This window comes from Lissotriton vulgaris, chromosome 2_1 (assembly GCF_964263255.1).
Source record: "Lissotriton vulgaris chromosome 2_1, aLisVul1.2, whole genome shotgun sequence".
Taxonomy (NCBI): domain Eukaryota; kingdom Metazoa; phylum Chordata; class Amphibia; order Caudata; family Salamandridae; genus Lissotriton; species Lissotriton vulgaris.
The window spans coordinates 1,581,911,953-1,581,931,770 of NC_141687.1; the positions used below are offsets into that span (position 1 = coordinate 1,581,911,953).

Here is a 19,818-nt window from a genome sequence, read left to right on the forward strand (position 1 = left end):
AATGGATGTTTGTACTGAATTCTCTTAGGCACTTGTAACATTCCGTAAAAGCACCTTTTATCCCTGTACGTCCACACTTTTAGTGAAAGCGTACTGTTGACATTTCAGATGCTTAAGCAATTATTTTAATTCGGTGTTATCACCCGCACTAGCAGGCAATAATGGCTGTAATGAGCCCTCAGGCACGGGTAAGGGGTTATAGTAAAGATAAGGCTATTAACAACCGTTACTGTCCTGTATGTAAGAACAACAAGTCTATCAGTAGCAAGTGGTGATTTCAGTTTACTAGTCTTCAGTGTGACAAATAGCTTCTGTCTACTGCTGCAGCCCAGCGCAGGCTTTCTTTCATTTAAGCCAGTGCTGTTCCCTCTGACGCACCGTGACACCATCCCACCCGCTCTACTTCGCCAAAGGGGAATGAAAGCAGCTCTAACCACCATTGAAAATACTTGCTTTTCAATGGATGTTAAAGCTGACATTTGTGTTAGCGAAGAAAAGCGAGGGTCTGGCTACAACACAACAGAAAAGATTGCCTATGACGAAAGACAGCTGATGCGGGACTGCTGTGGTGGTGACAGAAGGTAATTATCCCCTTGCGTAAGACCGAATCGTGTGCAGGGAACTGGCAACCAATGACTGCTATCTGTGCAGGATTGTAGCGGCAGCTGTAGCCCTCACAGGTAGCATTTTGACCTGCTGGCCAGCTGCCAGCATTCCCTGCTGGGTGCATGTCTATGTTTATACTTTTCAAATAAGCTTTAGTCCGACTCTTATTTAAAAGTGGGTCGCAGCAAGCAAAAATACAGACACTATATTGAAAAAAAAACGTTCAGTTTCAGCTTTAACTCAAAGCTGAATATGTCCAACAGAGTACAAATCAATTTAAAATCTTTGATATTAGAAATTAATAAGTATGCATAGTAATAACGTGCAATGACGAAATTCGAATAGCTAACGCAAGGTGCGCCACACTAATAACCGGCATTTTAAGGAAGTCTGCCAGTCTATGGGATATCTGCTGAAATTAACTCAGTTTCTACATATAGTCATGTTAAAACGGGTTTCCCAGGACTTCTGAAGCTGCTCTGTTTGTGACTTCGATGTCACTTAGTGCATGATTACTACTTTGACGGTGCGGCGCAAGGTCTGCCCTGCCAGCGCACTACCAAAGCTGTGGTCAGACTACCCCCTAGATTATGAGTTTCCTCCTGTATGGTGGGTTTTTTTTATGTGCCTATGTCACCGGTGAAAATGGGCACTGCAATTGGAACGCCAAAAACAGATCCTGCACGGCATGGACTGTAAAGTCAGTTGCAGTGGAGGAACTGGTGTGCATGTACACAGTGGGGCACAAGCTGTGCCCCACGTGTGCATCCACTTGCAAGGCGGCACAGGTGTTTATGGAGGAGGGACCTGCATGACGCTTCTGGCAGAGAGGAAACTCCCAGCCAGAATATTGTGGCCTCCTGACCACTGCAACACCAGAAAGGAACAGCAGTTCCCTGCCGGCTGTGGCGGTCCAACTAGCCGAATCATAATTGGGCGGTTGGGAGAATGCCACTGCAGTGCCCCACATGTCTGATCATGATCAAGCCCTTGGTAGGATATCACACAATTACAGAGTGTTGGAACTGGCCCTTCTTGCAGGGTCATCCCCAAATTTTTTGCTTCTTCCTCCCTCATTTTTCCTGACCCGTGGCTGTTGGCAATAGGACTCTGCGCACTTTTACCACTGCTGATTAGTGCTAAAGTGCATATGCTCTCTGTTTAAATTGTTATCATGATTGGATATACATGATTGGCATATTTGTATCACCATGAAGTCCCTAGTAAAGTGCACTGGGTGTGCCAGGGCTGGTGATGACAAATGCTACTAGTGGGCCTGCAGCACTGATTGTGCCACCCACAGGAGTAGCTCTAAAAATGGTGTCTCAGGCCTGCCACTGCAGCGCCTATGGGCAGTTTAGAACTGCCATGTCCTCCTGGTCAGTGTCCCCACTGACCAGGCGTAACCCTTCCCTTTTCATGCACATCAGTCACCCCTATGGAAGGCCCAAGGTACCCCCCTGGGCAGGGTGCAGTGTATGTGAAAGGTAGAGCATGTACTAGTGCAGGTGACATGCTCTGGTAGTGAATTACAGCCATTTCCGTTTTTCACTATTGTAAGGCTATCTTGCTCCATAGGTTAACATGGGGGATGCTGGCTACAGTGGTTAACAGCATTTCTTCCCATAGGAACAAGATAGGACATAAGTGTCTAGTATCCCTGAACTCAGAATTTAATAATACATCTTTTAGGAAAGGTGGTTTTTAAATCCTGTGTTTGAGAACAGCACTTTTAGAAAGTTGCTGTTCTCTTGTCTGACCCTTCTGTGTGCCTGGGCCTGTTTGTGTATTGACTGTCTGGTTTGTGAGTGACAGGGGCTGGGGAATTCCCCCAGAGGCTGGATGAGTCAGCACTAGGCTGAATGAATGCAATTGCAACCTGAGTGGTGGGAGGAGTTAGCACCTGGGCTGAATAGGGCTGTGCCTGCCTGCCACAATGCTGGCTCCACCTCCTGCTGGGTGGCTGAGGACCCTGCCCCTCACTCTGAAAGGAAAGATGCAGCCAGCAAAACAAAGTGCTCAGGATCCACCCAGAACTGGTTCAGACCGGGCTCAGGGCCCACATGCACAGAGAGAACAAAGACTTTAGGGGTATAAGTACAGGACCCCTGACAACAGAAAATTAGATCATCCTGGAATCAAGAAAGAACCTCTGCCAAGGCGAAAGCTGACTCTGAAGAAGGAAGACTGTCCTGCTGTTGCTCTGCTGGACTGACCTGCTGTTGCTTTGCTGCCAAGGAGAGGGGAAGGACTTTGCTGTGAGCTGTGTCCCCTGTCTTGAAGGAATCTCCAAGGGCTTGAGAAGAGCTGGCTCCCTGTTTTTGAAGTCCCGGGAACAAAAGGACTTCACCCCCAGTCTCCCTGAACTCTGCTGAGAGAGTTCTGTCCTTCCTAGAGTGCTTGATCCAGTTGTGGGGCCTCTGGAAGTTGAACCTGAGCTGGGAAGCTTGAAACTAAGCTTGAGAGACTTTTGAAGCTGAAAAGTGTCGCATCGCTCGCTTGCGGAGCGCATCCCCGACAGTGCGAGAAGTTTCCCGCCGCTACGAAGGTAGAGATCGTCGCAGCTCCTGACTCTGCTGCCAGAGCCGTCGCATCCTTCGTTTGCGGGACGCACCAGACCGGTGCGGGAGAATCGAACATCGCTGCGAGTGTCGTCGCAGAGCCTGTCGTCGCTGGGAGAGATCGCCGCACCGCTTGCTTGCGGACCGCATCACGTCGCTGCGAACATCGTCGCAGAACCATCGCATCGAGGAGCTGCGAGAGAGAGGATCACCGCTGGACCGCGCATCGTCGCCCCGGAGATTGTCGCAGCCCCTACGAGATCATCGCATCGTGCCTTTGCGAGAACAGACTTCCTACGGAACCTACGCACCGGAATCCACGCAAGTGGCCTTCCTCCCCATACAGACCGGATTCGTCGCAACACGCCCGCTGCTGCAGCGGGCTGTCGCATCGCCTCCCCAGGGTCTCAGGAGTAACGCATCGCTTGTTTCCACCGCACCAGCTTCCTGCTTGTGGAACTTTGTTGCATCTAAAAGGTACTGTGAGTAAACGTGACACAACTGTCAACTTTTCACGCGTCTGTGGATTATTTGATCGCAACTTAAAGAACTTTGATTACAACCTGAAGAACTCTTTTGAAACCATATCCTTGAACTGTGTATGTTGGATTTTTGACGTTTTGGTCTTGTGTAGTTTAGAATAAATATCTTTATTTTCCTAAACTGTTGTGGAATCAGTTTGTGGTGTTTTCACTGTGTTACTGTGAGTGTTGGTACAAATACTTTACGCATTGCCTCTGGTTAGCCTAGACTGCTCAGGCCAAGCTACCTAGAGGGCGAGCAGGGGTTATCTAAGAGGGTTATCTCCTTGCCCTGACTAGAAGCAAGGATCCCTATTTGGACAGTAGGTACCTATCTCTGCCAACTAGAGACCCCCAGTTCTAACATTTGTGGCAGCGGTGGGATTTGAACTTGTATTTGTACTTGACCCACAGTGATTGGTGTACATCACTAGTGAGTGCAGACCACTACGCCACCGCATACTACTAGTTTTTTATTTTTGGTTCTATTTTTTGATCGTACCCTGAAAGAATCCAAGCATCATGTCTCAGAATAGTAAACCAGCAAGTGATGTTGCAGAACTGGAGTTTGATATTGAAATGTTAATTGATTACAAAGTAGGTCAACTCAGGCAGTTCTGCAGGAGCTTTGGATGTCCCATGAAGCGCAGCTCCAGGAAGGAGGAGCTACAGGAGGCCGTAAGGGCCTGATGGGAGACCAAAGATGCTGGCGAGACAGATGATGCAGAAGTGGATGAGGATGCACAAAGGGATGGTTTCGGGCCACAGGATCTGCCTGTGTCCGGAGCAGCCTCAAGGGCTGGCAGCAACCATTCAGCTGAAAGTTTTTTCCCAGAGGAGTTGGAGGAAAACCAAAGGGCTAGAGATCATAAATTAGAAATGCTGAGGCTTGAAATGAAGATGAAGCAAATGGAAAAAGAAAGGGCGGCGGAGGAGAGCAAACATGCCCGTGCCCTAGAGGAATTGAAATTGACCTTGGCCCATGAATTAAGAATGAGGAAGCTTGAGTTGGAGCTCAAGATGCGTGAGGCTATGAGGGCCTCAGCTGAAGAAGAAACATGGGTAGCTCAAGAGGTAAGCTTTGCTGAGTTGGAGGTGGAGTCCAGCTCAGGTGGTGGCAGCAAGGTTATAGTTTCCAGTGCTGAGAGAAAGGTACAAACACCCAGAGATGTGGCGCCTGACATGAGGGAGGGGGTCGATATACACCAGGGGGTTCAGGTTTATGATGTAGTTCCAGTGGAGTGCAGTGTCCCTGAAGTAGATTGGGGGACTGGCACAGGGGACCATATTCCTAGTGGTGGGAGGGACACTCTACTGACCCTAGATGAGCGGTACAGGGAGAGGGGTTCCCCCATGGTAGAAACTTGGTGTGTGTGTGTGAAGACCAGCCAGAAGAGTGTGGGTTGTGTGACAGAGACAGTCAGATACTGTCTTGCCAGTCTCAGGAGAGTGGTGTGGGGTACTTGTGTGAGTCACTGGAGGGTGAGGCAAAGGGGAGCTTGGTTAACAATTGTGGGGGGCTGTGTGATTCTTTTGTTGGAGAGCATATTTTAAGTCCCTGTTTTCCAGAGCTATGCCAACACCCGGTGGAGTGTGAGTTCTCTGACCCCAGAGAGCTTGCATTGGAGGCAGACCTCTTGGTGAATTCCAGAGAGTCTGAGGAGGCATTGGGGAGTGATCCCAAAAGGAGTGGCTTAGATATCTTCCAGACCTGTGAGGTGGAAGAGGTTCAGTGTAGCCCAGTTAGGTCCCAGTGTAGTGGAAGGGGTGTAGGGGCTCATGTCCGGTCTCAGTGGAGAAGGAATGAGTGTGGGACGGTGTGTCTCACGGTGCCCGAAACCCAGCTTCAGGGCCTGGAGGGTTCCTTAAAGGAACACCAGGATGGGGACCTAGACTGTACTTGTAGGCCATTTGAAGAGGATCTCCTAGTGTCTAGTGAACGGGGAGTGCCTGTAACCAGGCCTCCATCAGTTCTGGTGTTTGACAGTGCCGCTCCATTTGGGAGGGTACAAAAGTCCAGACTGAGGGGTGAGAGGGGGAAGGAGTCCCCAGTGGGAGAACCAGTGGGTCAGGGACCAGTCAGAAGGGCTGAGTCTCCCAGGAGTGACCATGGTGACACCACTTCTGTCCTGGGGGATCTTCCCGCACTGTCATGTGGACAGGGGTCGGGAGATCTGCGCCAGGCAGACTGTCACAGGACACATGAGTTGTGTGTTACCCTCAAAGGAGTACTATGTGAGTCCCCAGAAGTCCTGGTGCACCAGGCCAGTGTTCCACCGCAAGGGTTGGTCCCTGGGTGGGGAAGCCAGGTTCAGGTGTTGTCTGACCTGGAGGCATTGGAGCCTAAGTTTGAGGGCCAGGTCCGGGGTGTCCCCCCTGACCTGGAATACCAGTTGCAGGATAGAACCCCTGAACTGGTGGGTGAATGGCGCAGAACACCTGCCACAGGTGCCCTGGCTATTCTAGAAGGTGGTACCGCTCCAGGTTGGAGGGTACAGAGCCCCAAGGAAGAGGAGGGCCGGTTGTGGGGAAGCCCACCCCAGCCTCCTGTCCAGCCACCGGATACAGGTCCGGGACTGGTGGGTCAGTGCCAGAGTGTCAGACCTGACCTGACAAGAGAGGGAGTGGACAAAGGGTGCCAAGCACCTGGGGCTACTGCCCCCCACCCTTTGACACCACAGGGTTTGAGAGCCATGAGAGGCATGAGGCCTGGATATCATCCCTGATCACTTTTGGTGGTCACTGTGGCTTGCTGTTGGTCTGTTGGGACACACCTGTGAGGAAATTAAGGTTAGGTGCTGCACAAGTGGTGTCCACAGGTGAGGAGAAGGGTTCCACATGGATTGGTATGGTGGACCCTGAGAGTATGGATGGAGTGATCCAACTAGGTTCAGGATGGCGTAGAACAGGAATAGTGCCCTGCTGTTTGGGCCAGGTTCCGTGTTCTATCGCCTTAAGCAGGGAATCCCATCGAAGTATCGATTGGTCTACCCTGGCTTTAGGCTGGAAGGGGGTTGTGTTGGAACTGGCCCTTCTTGCAGGGTCATCCCCAAACTTTTTGCTTCTTCCTCCCTCATTTTTCCTGACCCGTGGCTGTTGGCAATAGGACTCTGCGCACTTTTACCACTGCTGATCAGTGCTAAAGTGCATATGCTCTCTGTTTAAAATGGTGTCTCGGGCCTGCCACTGCAGCGCCTATGGGCAGTTTAGAACTGCCATGTCCTCCTGGTCAGTGTCCCCACTGACCAGGCGTAACCCTTCCCTTTTCGTGCACATCAGTCACCCCTATGGAAGGCCCAAGGTACCCCCCTGGGCAGGGTGCAGTGTATGTGAAAGGTAGAGCATGTACTAGTGCAGGTGACATGCTCTGGTAGTGAATTACAGCCATTTTCGTTTTTCACTATTGTAAGGCTATCTTGCTCCATAGGTTAACATGGGGGATGCTGGCTACAGTGGTTAACAGCATTTCTTCCCATAGGAACAAGATAGGACATAAGTATCTAGTATCCCTGAACTCAGAATTTAATAATACATCTTTTAGGAAAGGTGGTTTTTAAATCCTGTGTTTGAGAACAGCACTTTTAGAAAGTTGCTGTTCTCTTGTCTGACCCTTCTGTGTGCCTGGGCCTGTTTGTGTATTGACTGTCTGGTTTGTGAGTGACAGGGGCTGGGGAATTCCCCCAGAGGCTGGATGAGTCAGCACTAGGCTGAATGAATGCAATTGCAACCTGAGTGGTGGGAGGAGTTAGCACCTGGGCTGAATAGGGCTGTGCCTGCCTGCCACAATGCTGGCTCCACCTCCTGCTTGGCGGCTGAGGACCCTGCCCCTCACTCTGAAAGGAAAGATGCAGCCAGCAAAACAAATTGCTCAGGATCCACCCAGAACTGGTTCAGACCGGGCTCAGGGCCCACATGCACAGAGAGAACAAATACTTTAGGGGTATAAGTACAGGACCCCTGACAACAGAAAATTAGATCATCCTGGAATCAAGAAAGAACCTCTGCCAAGGAGAAAGCTGACTCTGAAGAAGGAAGACTGTCCTGCTGTTGCTCTGCTGGACTGACCTGCTGTTGCTTTGCTTCCAAGGAGAGCGGAAGGACGTTGCTGTGAGCTGTGTCCCCTGTCTTGAAGGAATCTCCAAGGGCCTGAGAAGAGCTGGCTCCCTGTTTTTGAAGTCCCAGGAACAAAAGGACTTCACCCCAGTCTCCCTGAACTCTGCTGAGAGAGTTCTGTCCTTCCTAGAGTGCTTGATCCAGTTGTGGGGCCTCTGGAAGTTGAACCTGAGCTGGGAAGTTTGAAACTAAGCTTGAGAGACTTTTGAAGCTGAAAAGTGTTGCATCGCTCGCTTGCAGAGCGCATCCCCAACAGTGCGAGAAGTTTCCCGCCGCTACGAAGGTAGAGATCGTCGCAGCGCCTGACGCCGCTGCCAGAGCCGTCGCATCCTTCGTTTGCGGGACGCACCAGACCGGTGCGGGAGAATCGAACATCGCTGCGAGCGTCGTCGCAGAGCCTGTCGTCGCTGGGAGAGATCGCCGCACCGCTTGCTTGCGGACCGCATCACGTCGCTGCGAACATCGTCGCAGAACCATCGCATCGAGGAGCTGCGAGAGAGAGGATCACCGCTGGACCGCGCATCGTCGCCCCGGAGATCGTCGCAGCCCCTACGAGATCATCGCATCGTGCCTTTGCGAGAACAGACTTCCTACGGAACCTACGCACCGGAATCCACGCAAATGGCCTTCCTCCCCATACAGACCGGATTCGTCGCAGCACGCCCGCTGCTGCAGCGTGGCTGTCGCATCGCCTCCCCAGGGTCTCAGGAGTAACGCATCGCTTGTTTCCACCGCACCAGCTTCCTGCTTGTGGAACTTTGTTGCATCTAAAAGGTACTGTGAGTAAACGTGACGCAACTGTGAACTTTTCACGCATCTGTGGATTATTTGATCGCAACTTAAAGAACTTTGATTACAACCTGAAGAACTCTTTTGAAACCATATCCTTGAACTGTGTATGTTGGATTTTTGACGTTTTGGTCTTGTGTAGTTTAGAATAAATATCTTTATTTTCCTAAACTGTTGTGGAATCAGTTTGTGGTGGTTTTACTGTGTTACTGTGAGTGTTGGTACAAATACTTTACACATTGCCTCTGGTTAGCCTAGACTGCTCAGGCCAAGCTACCTAGAGGGCGAGCAGGGGTTATCTAAGAGGGTTATCTCCTTGCCCTGACTAGAAGCAAGGGTCCCTATTTGGACAGTAGGTACCTACCTCTGCCAACTAGAGACCCCCAGTTCTAACACATAGAAATGCGAAATATTGCATATTGCCCTTTAAATTGACCAGTTTTAGATGTTTGCACTCTCACCTCTGCTTAACATGTGGTTTTTAAACCCAATGCCAGCTGAAGCTCCAACATTAGCATCTCTGCAATATTAGCTATCTTATCTAAATCAAATTATGGGATTAGGGGGAATATGTAGGTAATCCACATTTTGCGATTCTCAAATAGCGATTGAGAATTGCAAAATGGAATGTATGTAATAATTCGCAATTTTTTTGCAAATCTCTAAAATTCCTTAATTGCGATTAGCAAATTGCAAATCGCACTTAAGGAATGAGTGTCCCATTCATTCCTATGGACCAAGAGGCCCATAGGAAGGAATGGGGATACATTCTCAAATTGTGATTTGCTATGAGAAAATCGCAATTTGAGAATCGCAATTCCAAGGGTGCCAGGGTGTCCAAAGGACACCTGTTGCACCCCTGGAATGTGCATGTAAGTACATGTCTGTGCGCCACATGGCACTTTGAATTTTTCAGATGAATGCATTTTAACAGGAAATCGCAAAATACCATCTACTTGGAGTAGGTGGTATTTTGCGATTCCTTAGTCCAAAATCGCAATTTGTAAGGCACTCCTACATAGCATTTAAGGAATCGCTAATTTGCGATTCCTTAAATGCTTGAGCAAAATAAGGAATCACAATTTTAGAGATTCCCTATTTTGCTATGGGGCCCAAACATTCCAAAATGCCTTTTGCGATTCGCAAACCCTGGAATTCAGTGAATTCCAGCGTTTGCGAATCGCAAACGGCTTCCTACATATGCCCCTAACATAGGAAACCTCCTTGAGTTTAAAACTTGTAACAAATGTGAAAAAAAAGACGTAATGTTATGAGTAGGAATGGTTTGCATTGGTATCCATGTACTGAGGAAGTAATCCACAGCTATTTAGGACAGGGAAACTGAAAAAGAAAGCAACTATATTAAACTGCAATCCACCCGTCTTCCTATGCTCAAAAGCATTAAAACGACTTTGGTTATTCAAAGAAAGAATAAATTGGTCTCTGAAGGAAATAAAAGGGTAGGTGTGAACAGGTTTATCTACTTCGGTTCTTGTTGTCCTCTCAAGAAAACCTCCTTAACCACCTAGGAGGTGAGGATTTTCTGAAATAGGACACAAGGGGACATATGTACAAGCCCTTATCACCATCGAATCTCTGACAGAATATCGAGAGACCGGATATCGACACTCAAAATATTGACGTTGGAATATCGAAGGCAAGTATATCGACACCCTATCTACAACATGGCAAGTACAAACATATCGAAAATAAAATATCGATGTTAAAAAAATCGTAAGTAAATATATCGGTTTTTTTTAGAAAAAATGTAAATAATACTTTTATATAATTTAAACTTATGTAAAAATATTTTAGAATGTTTAAATGATTAAATAATACATATTTAATGTTAAACATTTAATTAAAATTAAACGTACAATATGTAATATATATTTAATTAATTATAATATGTATTATTTTTTTAATTAATTTAGAAATATTAACAAATACTATAAATTACAAATACATCAACACTCATAAAATAATAACATAAATAATAACACATTTTTATATTTAATACATAAAAACAATGAAATATACTTTCATTATTTAAAAAATTATTTAAACACATTATGTCACATAATAAAAATATTATAAAATACATAAATAATTATAAATTATATTGGATAGCATAAGGGTAAAAATTACTATTCAAACTCCATAGGGTGCAACAGTAGGGATGTGTTAGTTAGCAAATAGGTAAAAATTACTATTCCCACTCCAATGAATGCAACATTAGGGAAAGCGTTGGATAGCGTAAGAGTAAAAATTACTATTCCAACTCCAAAGGGTGCAACAGTAGGGAAAGCATTGGATAGTGTAGGGGGTAAAATTACTATTCCCACTCCAGAGAGTGCAACAGTCGGGAAAGCGTTGGATAGCGTAAGAGTAAAAATTACTATTCCAACTCCAAAGGGTGCAACAGTAGTGAAAGTGTTGGATAGTGTAGGGGGTAAAATTACTATTCCCACTCCAGAGAGTGCAACAGTAGGGAAAGTGTTGGATAGCGGGTGGGTAAAAATTACTATTCCAACTCCAGTAAGTGCAACAGTTGGGAAAGCATTGAATAGCATTGGAATTATATAATTGGTAACATCAATTACCAATTATATTATTAATTTATCAATTAAAATAATTAATTGCCAATTAATAATTAATTAAAAAATAAATTATACATCAATAAATATTTTATTAATTACAATTAAATTACTTCCCACACTATTCCCCTATAAACCCACAACCCGCTCCAGTACTAAAACGTAACATTTAATTAAAATTAACATTAATTACCAATTATATAATTAATGTATCAATTAAAATAATTAATTGCCAATTAATAATTAATTACAAAATAAATTATACATCAACTAAATATTTTATTAATTACAAATAAATTACTTCCCATCCTATTCCCCTATAAACCCACAACCCGCTCCGCTACTAAAACATAACATTTAATTAAAATTAACATTAATTACCAATATTATAATTAATTTATAAATTAAAATAATTAATTACCAATTAATAATTATTTACAAAATAAATTATACATACAAAATATTTTATTAATTACAATTAAATTACTTCCCACCCTATTCCCCTATAAACCCTCTACCCGCTACGGCACTAAAACATATAATTTACTTATAAAAATATTTATTAATATGTAAAATTAATACACACATAATATTATTTATTTTAAATACTTAACTGAAACATATAACACATACATAATAAAAAACAAAAAAAATACAAATATCGATATTAGTGACATCAAAATTAGTTATATCGATATATATGCTATCGATATTACTAACTTCGATATTACTTACATCAATATAAAGAATTTCGATATTACTTACCTTAGGGTCGATATTCTGTCCAACGATATTCTTGACATCGATATTCTGCACCTTCGATATTTCAAACACAATATTTTGGTAGGTCGAAATTTAAAACTCGATATTTTGACTGTGTACTATCACCATCACAACGTCACTTTTATCGATGTTGTGGTGGCAATAGGGTTTTAGCCTTAACGTGGCTTAACGCTGCCTTGTAAATAAGGCCTCTTTCACGTTATGGTTAGTGTGAAAGGGGTGGGCAGTGGGTGTTGCGGTGGGTGTCCCACCGCAACACCCATTGATTTTGACACGGCCCCCTATGCACAAGGGCTTCATACATAGGAGGCAGCACCAACATTAAGACCTTGTGAAACCGGGTCTTAAGTTGGTGAAATCAGGAGAAATGCATTATTTCTCCTCGTTTTTGCATTTTCCATTTGTGCCACCTTGTGCAGCACACATGGAAAACGCAAAATGCCATGGATTGTTTATGTACAGCAAGGTCCCTCTTCCTGTACATAAACAATTTAAGCATTAAGCAGCACTCATGAAAGTGGCAAAATGGCATTTCAGAATTACGTGAAGGAAGGGGCACCTTCCTACACATAAACAATCCTCTCTTGCACGCAGACCCCCTTGCACTATGATGCAAGGGTGCCTGAGTTGGCTCTACACTGCTAAGTGTAGCACCATCGCAGGGGAACATGCAAGGCTGCACCATATTGTTGTAAATATGGTGCATTGCATTTCAGAACTGCCGGAATGAGGCGTTAGGCCAAGACGGCCAACACCTCACTCCAACACTTCCTTGAACATATGCCCCAATAAATGCTCCACTGAAAATGTTTTCTCTCCAAGGGAAATCCCTGGCAGGCCTAGAACAACTTATTTAGCCCCATGACCAGAGAGACAATGGTCTGCTCTTGTGTTTGTAACCTAATACTTGGAGTCAGCCTCTCAGCTGGAAAGTGAGGTGCTATGGTAGAAAACAATGTGGTTTTGGTGGAGGAAGTGATGGTGTCAATAATACTAAAGGGGATAACATTAGCAATGGTAGTTATAGAAGTTGTGGTGGAGGAGGAAAATATAGAAGCGGAGAAGTGCTGTCTGACTGCCACTTGAATGAATCTCTGCTGGACTGGGAACTGGTGGCCTAGTAGGCAACATCATTTAATTAAAATGAAAGTAGCGATTCCTCTGCTGCTATACTTACAACATGGTATTTGGGCTCTCCATTTCAAGGATGGGGTGCCAGCTAACGTAAAGGTCCCAGACATGGAGGGCATAAATCCTATTGCAGACTGTAAGATGTTAGCAATTACTTTCTAAGCAGTTGCCAACATTTTGGCTCCACAGAAACCCTGCCCTAGTGGACTGTCTGTCCGAGAACCAATCCACAAACCTAACTATTTGGATAGAACTAATAACACAACTGTAGCACACCATAGACTGCTTTGTGGTAGAGAAGCAAACTGGTTACAGAATTTCCATTTCTAGCTTGTACTTCCACCCTGTACCAAGTAATTTGAATTTTGGTTGACAGAATGGGGAATAACACCTGGGACCTGGAAGTACCTGACCCGTTCCTCAATTTATATTCTCGATTTCATTTATACTTTCATGCACAGGTTCCTACTTCTTCAAGCAGCAGTAATCTTTACATAGGGGCACAAGGGGATTCTGCACTCGGGTAATTCAGATTTTAGCTGGGTGGTAGTTCCAAAGTAGCTATCGCTCTGCCTGACTTAGAATAAGGCCCCAATGGTAACTTTACTACTTTAGGTATCTGAATGCAGTGGGTTCTACGCACAGTGTGCATACAGAACACTGGCTATTTGTAGTAGGGGTGTGCCCTCCTAATTAGGTTTGGATCTCTGGAGGGAGCTTGCTATTTGCACAGTCTTCATACTGAGCACTGTCTGTGTGTAATAGGAGCTTGCCCAACTAATGTGGCTTGGATCTCTGGAAGAAGTGGGTTCTATGCACAGACAGAGCACTGAGCAATGACTTCATATACTCGTGGCTTGCCCACCGAATGTGGATTGGGTCTGTGGAGGGAGTGGGCTCTATGCACAGTGTGTGTACTCAGCACTGACTGTGCATAGTAGGGCTTTGCATGTCTGAATGGAGATGACTCAATGCTAAGTCAGTGTACTCAAGGCAAACTGTGCATAGTAGGGGCTTGCACACCTAATGGGGCTCAGCTTTTGGGATGGAGTGGGATCTACGCACAGTCTACACACCCAGTTCTGACTATGCATAAAAGGAACTTGCCCATCTGTTAGTGCTTGCATGTCTGCAGTGAGTAGGCTCTACACACAGTTCCTGCTCTGAGTGAAGATTGTGTGTGGTAGGAACTTGGCCAAAAAATGGGGCTTAGGTCTCCGGAGAGACTTTGCCAACTGAGCGCACACATTGTAGGGGCTTGCCCATGTGATGCGGCTTCATAGTATATTGATAGTGCATCTCTGTGTGAAGAGCTATGGAGAGCCCAAAGGCTGTACTGTAATTTCAATCTTTTTTTGGGGGGGTCTCTCTCAGTCCCACTAGTCTCCTTTGGTACTGCAGTGACCCCAAAAAGCATTTTATTAGTACAGTATGCAAAAGTGTGGGGGCTTCTGGGTCGTCCCACATGGCCCAGGGGTCAGAAGAACCCCTACCCTGAGCCATTTTACTTCTTTTCACCAGGAAACTTATGGTGTTAGTGCGCTCTATAAATGTCACTTAAGATAAGATAAGTAGGTAGTTATAGTAAGGACCTAGTTACCATAGGATAATTGCAACATTCTATTCCTAATAACTTTAGTGCAGATTGACAAATCTTCGCGAAATTTTAAAAACACATTCTTTGTAGATATCAGCTCCTATGTTGTATGTTTGGGGGTGATTTGTCAAGGGGGGGCCGAGAAAAAAGGGTGGTCCAAAAACGTGTTTTCTCAATGGTATTTTCCATAGGAAACTTTAGACAGGGCTACAGGTCGAACGGGGGAACGGAATTACCCTAAATTTGGCAGGGAGAAGGGTCTTAGTCTAGAAAGCACTCTCTCGTTTATTTGGTGTAAATCTGTTAAGTAGTTTTTGAGAAATATCAAAATTCACAGATATCGGTATTTGGGAATTCTGCCAGCACAAGCTTGCTGCTGATTGGCTGCGAGCGGTACGAGCGGTTGCAACTAGGACGTGTTGGCCACCATTTTGTGATTTAGTTGAAGCAAGTAAGGGGAAAAAGGGCCGAAAAAAGTGGGAAAGAGGAGGGTAGGAGTGCTGTGAGGTCTGTAGGGTGGTTAGGGTGTGCTGTAGAGAGAGAGTGAAGCTTAGTATTTACCCCTACCGGTGTGACAGTGCTGTTTTGCCCACTGTGAGATGGTGCTGAGGTGAGGTGCTGGTACACTCCGGGATGAAAGCATATGTTTAAACCGTGAGCTGAGTGCCGTAAACTAAAGTGGTCTGGGCACGGTAGCATACTGGCTGAAACAAAGTATTTACCCCTACCGGTGTGAAAGTGCTGTTTTGCCCACTGTGAGATGGTGCGGAGGTGAGGGCTCGCTGAACTCGGCAATGAAAGTGTGTGCCTAAACTGTGAGCTGAGTGCTCTGTAGCATCCTCTGTGAGCTGAGTGCTCTGTAGCATCCTGGCAGAAGCAAAGTATTTACCCTTACTGGTGTGAAAGTGCTGTTTTGCCTAGAGTGAGATGGTGTAATGTGAGGTATCAATACAGTCAGGGATGAAAGCGTGTGCTTAAACTGTGAGCTGAGTGCTGTAAACTGATTTGCTGTGAGCGCTGTAGCATACTGACCGAAGTTAAGTATTTACTCCTACCGGTGTGAAAGTGCTCTTTTGCCCACTGTGAGATTGTGCGGAGGTGAGGGCCCGGTAAACTTGTCGATAAAAGCGTGTGCCTAAACTGTGAGCTGAGTGCTCTGTAGCATCCTGGCCGAAGCAAAGTATTTAACCCTACCGGTGTGAAAGTGCTCTTTTACCCACTGTGAGATGGTGCGGAGGTGAGGGCCCGCTGAACTTGTCGATAAAAGCATATGCCTAAACTGTGAGCTGAGTGGTCTGTAGTAGGCCTGGGCGGTAAATTCCGTTCCGTTCGCGGAATATGCGGAATTTGGGTTATTTTGCGTTCTGCGGAGAATGCGAAATTGCCCGAAATTCTGTGTTCCGCGATTTTGCGACATTTTTGGCTTGTTCGCGTTCACAAAATGCGTGTTAGCGAGATATTTTCCCCGAGCACGCAAACAGCAATTGCGAACAGTAAAAAAGCATCGCGAACAAGCAATTCCGCGTGTTTGCAGAATTTTTGTGTGTTCGCAGAGATATTTTACAGTTTTGCAGAGATTTGGGTAACGCGATTCCACGAATTCCGCCCACACCTAGTTTGTAGCATACTGCTGAAGCGAAGTATTTACTACTACCGGTGTAAAAGTGCTATTTTGCCAACTGAGAGATGGTGGTGAGGTGAGGTGCCGGTACACCTGGGGATGAAAGCGTATGCCTAAACTGTGAGCTGAGTGGTCTGTAGCATACTGCCATAAGCGAAGTATTTAACCCTACCGGTGTGAAAGTGCTCTTTTACCCACTGTGGTATGGTGTGGAGGTGAGGGCCCGATGAACTTGTCGATGAAAGCCTGTGCCTAAACTGTGAGCTGAGTGGTCTGTAGTAAGCCTGGGCGGTAAATTCCGTTCCGTTCACGGAATTTGCGGAATTTGGGTAATTTCGCGTTCCGCGGAGAATGCGAAATCGCCCAAAATTCTGCGTTCCGCGACTTTGCGACATTTTTTGCTTGTTCGCGTTCACAAAATGTGTGTTAGCTAGATATTTCCCCTGAGCACGCAAACAGCAATTGCGAACAGTAAAAAAGCATTGCGAACAAGAAATTCCACGTGTTTGCAGAATGTTTGCGTGTTTGCAGGGATTTTTACCATTTCGCAGACATTTGGGTAACGCGATTCCACAAATTCCGCCCACGCCTAGTCTGTAGCATGCTGCCGAAGTGAAGTATTTACTACTACCGGTGTAAAAGCGCTGTTTTGCCCGCTTTGAGATGGTGGTGAGGTGCTAGTGCACCTGGGGATGAAAGGGTATGCCTAAACTGTGAGATGAGTGCTCTGTAGCATACTGGCAGAACCAAAGTATTTACCCTTACGGGTGTGAAAGTGCTGTTTTGTCTAGATTGAGATGGTGGAGAGGTGAGGTACCGCTAAAATTCGGGGATGAAACCTTGCGCCTAAACTGTGAGCTGAGTGCTGTAAACTGATGTGCTCTGGGCGGTGTAGCATACTGGCTGTGGGTAGGCTCTCGTTAATCAGTGCTATATTACAAGCGCCGGAGGTGAGGAGCTGATCCCTGCGAGCACCTGAACTGCGCCAGGAAGAATTGTACTATTTAGAAGTGCAGCAGGAGCCAACCCTGCGTGAACGGGCCCTTGTGCTGACTCAAAACCTGAGCAGGTACCTACCCCGCTTGTATGCCGTGCCATGGTGCCTACTGAAGTCAACGGGAGCCCACCCACACTTCGCTGCTGCCCAAGATCACCGCCTCTGCCTGGGGGTTGTCAGAAGAAGAAGAGAGGAAACGGGTGACTAACCCGTGTAATGAAGGCGCTTGTGGGCTGATTAACGGGAGACTTCCCCGTGTTGGTGCTCATTTAGATCAGAGGGTGCCCAGCCCACACTGGCACCGAGGGAAGATCACCGCCGTGACACAGGGAGTATCTGGGTCCGCCGCTCTGCCTGCGGTGACCCAGAAGCCCAGGCCTGGTTGTGGGCGGGGCTAGTGGAGATGGCCAGAGGAGCCCTAGGGAGAGTGGGAGCCTTCCCCACATACCCTGGTGAGGAGGTGCCGCAAGGGAAGCGGCCCGGAAGTCGACGGAGACTTCGCTCTGTGGTGGGGGTTCTCCGTGAGAGGAGGAGAGCCCCAGGAAGGTGCTGCCATTAGCTGGGCTCCCGTGTGGAAAAGGGAAGCCCCGCGCCTGCCACCAGCTGGCAGCAGAAAGGAGAGAGGCAGGCAGGGACTGTGAGGCACATTGTTGGTGCCATCTCTGCCCGCAAGGACTTCAGGAACCTTCCCACCTGCGTGTTGCTGTGCCTGCAGCCCCTAGAGCATGGTTAGTGAAGCATTGGGGAACCGGTGGCGGGGAGGGGCCACGGGGTACATTGTCGGTGCCCGCCCCGGTGTGACCTCCACGGAGGACCGGAGTAGACATCGGGGGTGTTCCCTGCTGCTCCGCTCAGCAGTGGGCAGCTGCAACGTGCAGCCATCGTTACTTGGGGTTCCACGTGGGGGCCCCAGTGTGAGCTGAGACACAGGAACCCCGGAGCTACCCAGTGGCACCACCGTAGCAGGCCGCTGCAACAAGGGCACCCCTTTCTGTAGAGTCCCAAAGAGGGAGCTCCCTAGGCGAAGTGGTGCCGACTGGATAACCCACATGCTGATGACACTGATAACATGGGACCTTTTCTTCTCAATGTCTACCTGGCTCAGGGTGCGGTCTAAGGGTTTATGCCTACTATAATGCGTACAATACTGGTTCTGTACAGGATGTGCTTTTATGCCTAATGTCCTACATGCATGTCCCAAACCTAGTGTTTTCATGTTACCTTTTATGCCTAATGTGCTAGACTCATGGTTAATGCCTTATACCCCGATATGTTATATGCCTGGGGTAGGCCCATGGTAAGGTTGTACCTATGCTATCCTGGTTATGCTGCTTACCTTTCTAGGCCTTGTGGGATGCCACATGCACATGACGAGGCCTACTGAGAGCACCTACTATGTTTATGCCAAGGTGCCTTCCGCTAAGGTGATGCCAGAACGTATAACTAATGTACTGATGCCTATCTCATGAGATTAAACAGGTTTTAGGCGTAAGGGACGATGTTCATGTCAATATGTTCATGCCAGTTTTATGCACACTGTCTTCCTGCCTCATGTTGCATGAAGGCTGGTGATTTAGACCAATGCTAATGGGCTGGCGTGCATGCTAATGTGATCCTGGCTGATTCCATGCCTAAAATCATGTTATGTTTATTGCAGAGGTTCCAGCCTAATGTGTATTGTCAAATGTTAATGCTTTATGTTTTTATTGCAGCATTGAAACGGAGGGACTTACCTTTTTCATTTATTCTTTTCCCCTGTCCTTCGCAATGGTTATGGCAGCGGCCCGATTGGCCCTGCCATGTAAATAATCCTCCTGTAAATACTGCCTTGTCGCCAGTTTGCGCAGTGTAAAGTACTGTGATTATTATCCTGTGTTGACAATACAACAGTTATTCTTTTCACCTAATCTGGTGTGGTCCCTTTTTGTAGTGTGCCTTGTTTGTCGCCTGTGTGTACTGCGTGGATGCTTTGCACATGTCCTCTGGAGTTTGGCCTACCCGCTCTGCACCATGCTACCCCATTTCTAACAGTGCAGGTGGTGTTAGTATGCGTTTAGAGTATAGCGGAAGTGGGAAGCAAAGTACTCACTGGTAACGGTTTGGAGACTTTAGGATGAAACTGTGAGTGTAAGCCGTGAGTTTATTGCTGTAAAGTGATGTGCTGTGGGTGCTGTAGGATACTGGCCACTGTAGCATACATGTGTAAGTAGTATTAGTGTGCATTTACACTATACAGGGAGTGTGAGGTGAACTACTCACCCCTACTGGTCTGTAGACTCGAATGAAGCAGGAATATAGAAATCATTGTGAAGAATATAATGCAGAAAGTTGCAATACCACAGAAGAAAAATTGTGAAATGAGGTATGTCTAAGAAAGTGGCTGTGTGTAATAAAGGCATAGAGTTGGAACATTTATAGAAAGTGTCTTTATTTAAGTGCCATAATTGGACCCGCTGGTGCAAGAGCTGGGGCATCCAGCTGATGCAAAGTTGAACCACTTCT

General features: G+C 46.6%; 1 protein-coding gene across 1 annotated transcript in view; it reads right to left on the reverse strand.

Moving 5' to 3' along the window:
- The window catches only part of LOC147732932 (von Willebrand factor D and EGF domain-containing protein-like), a 1,979,930-nt gene that overhangs the window by 1,176,702 nt on the left and 783,410 nt on the right, over positions 1-19,818 (reverse strand). The gene's annotated exons all lie outside the window — the stretch shown is intronic.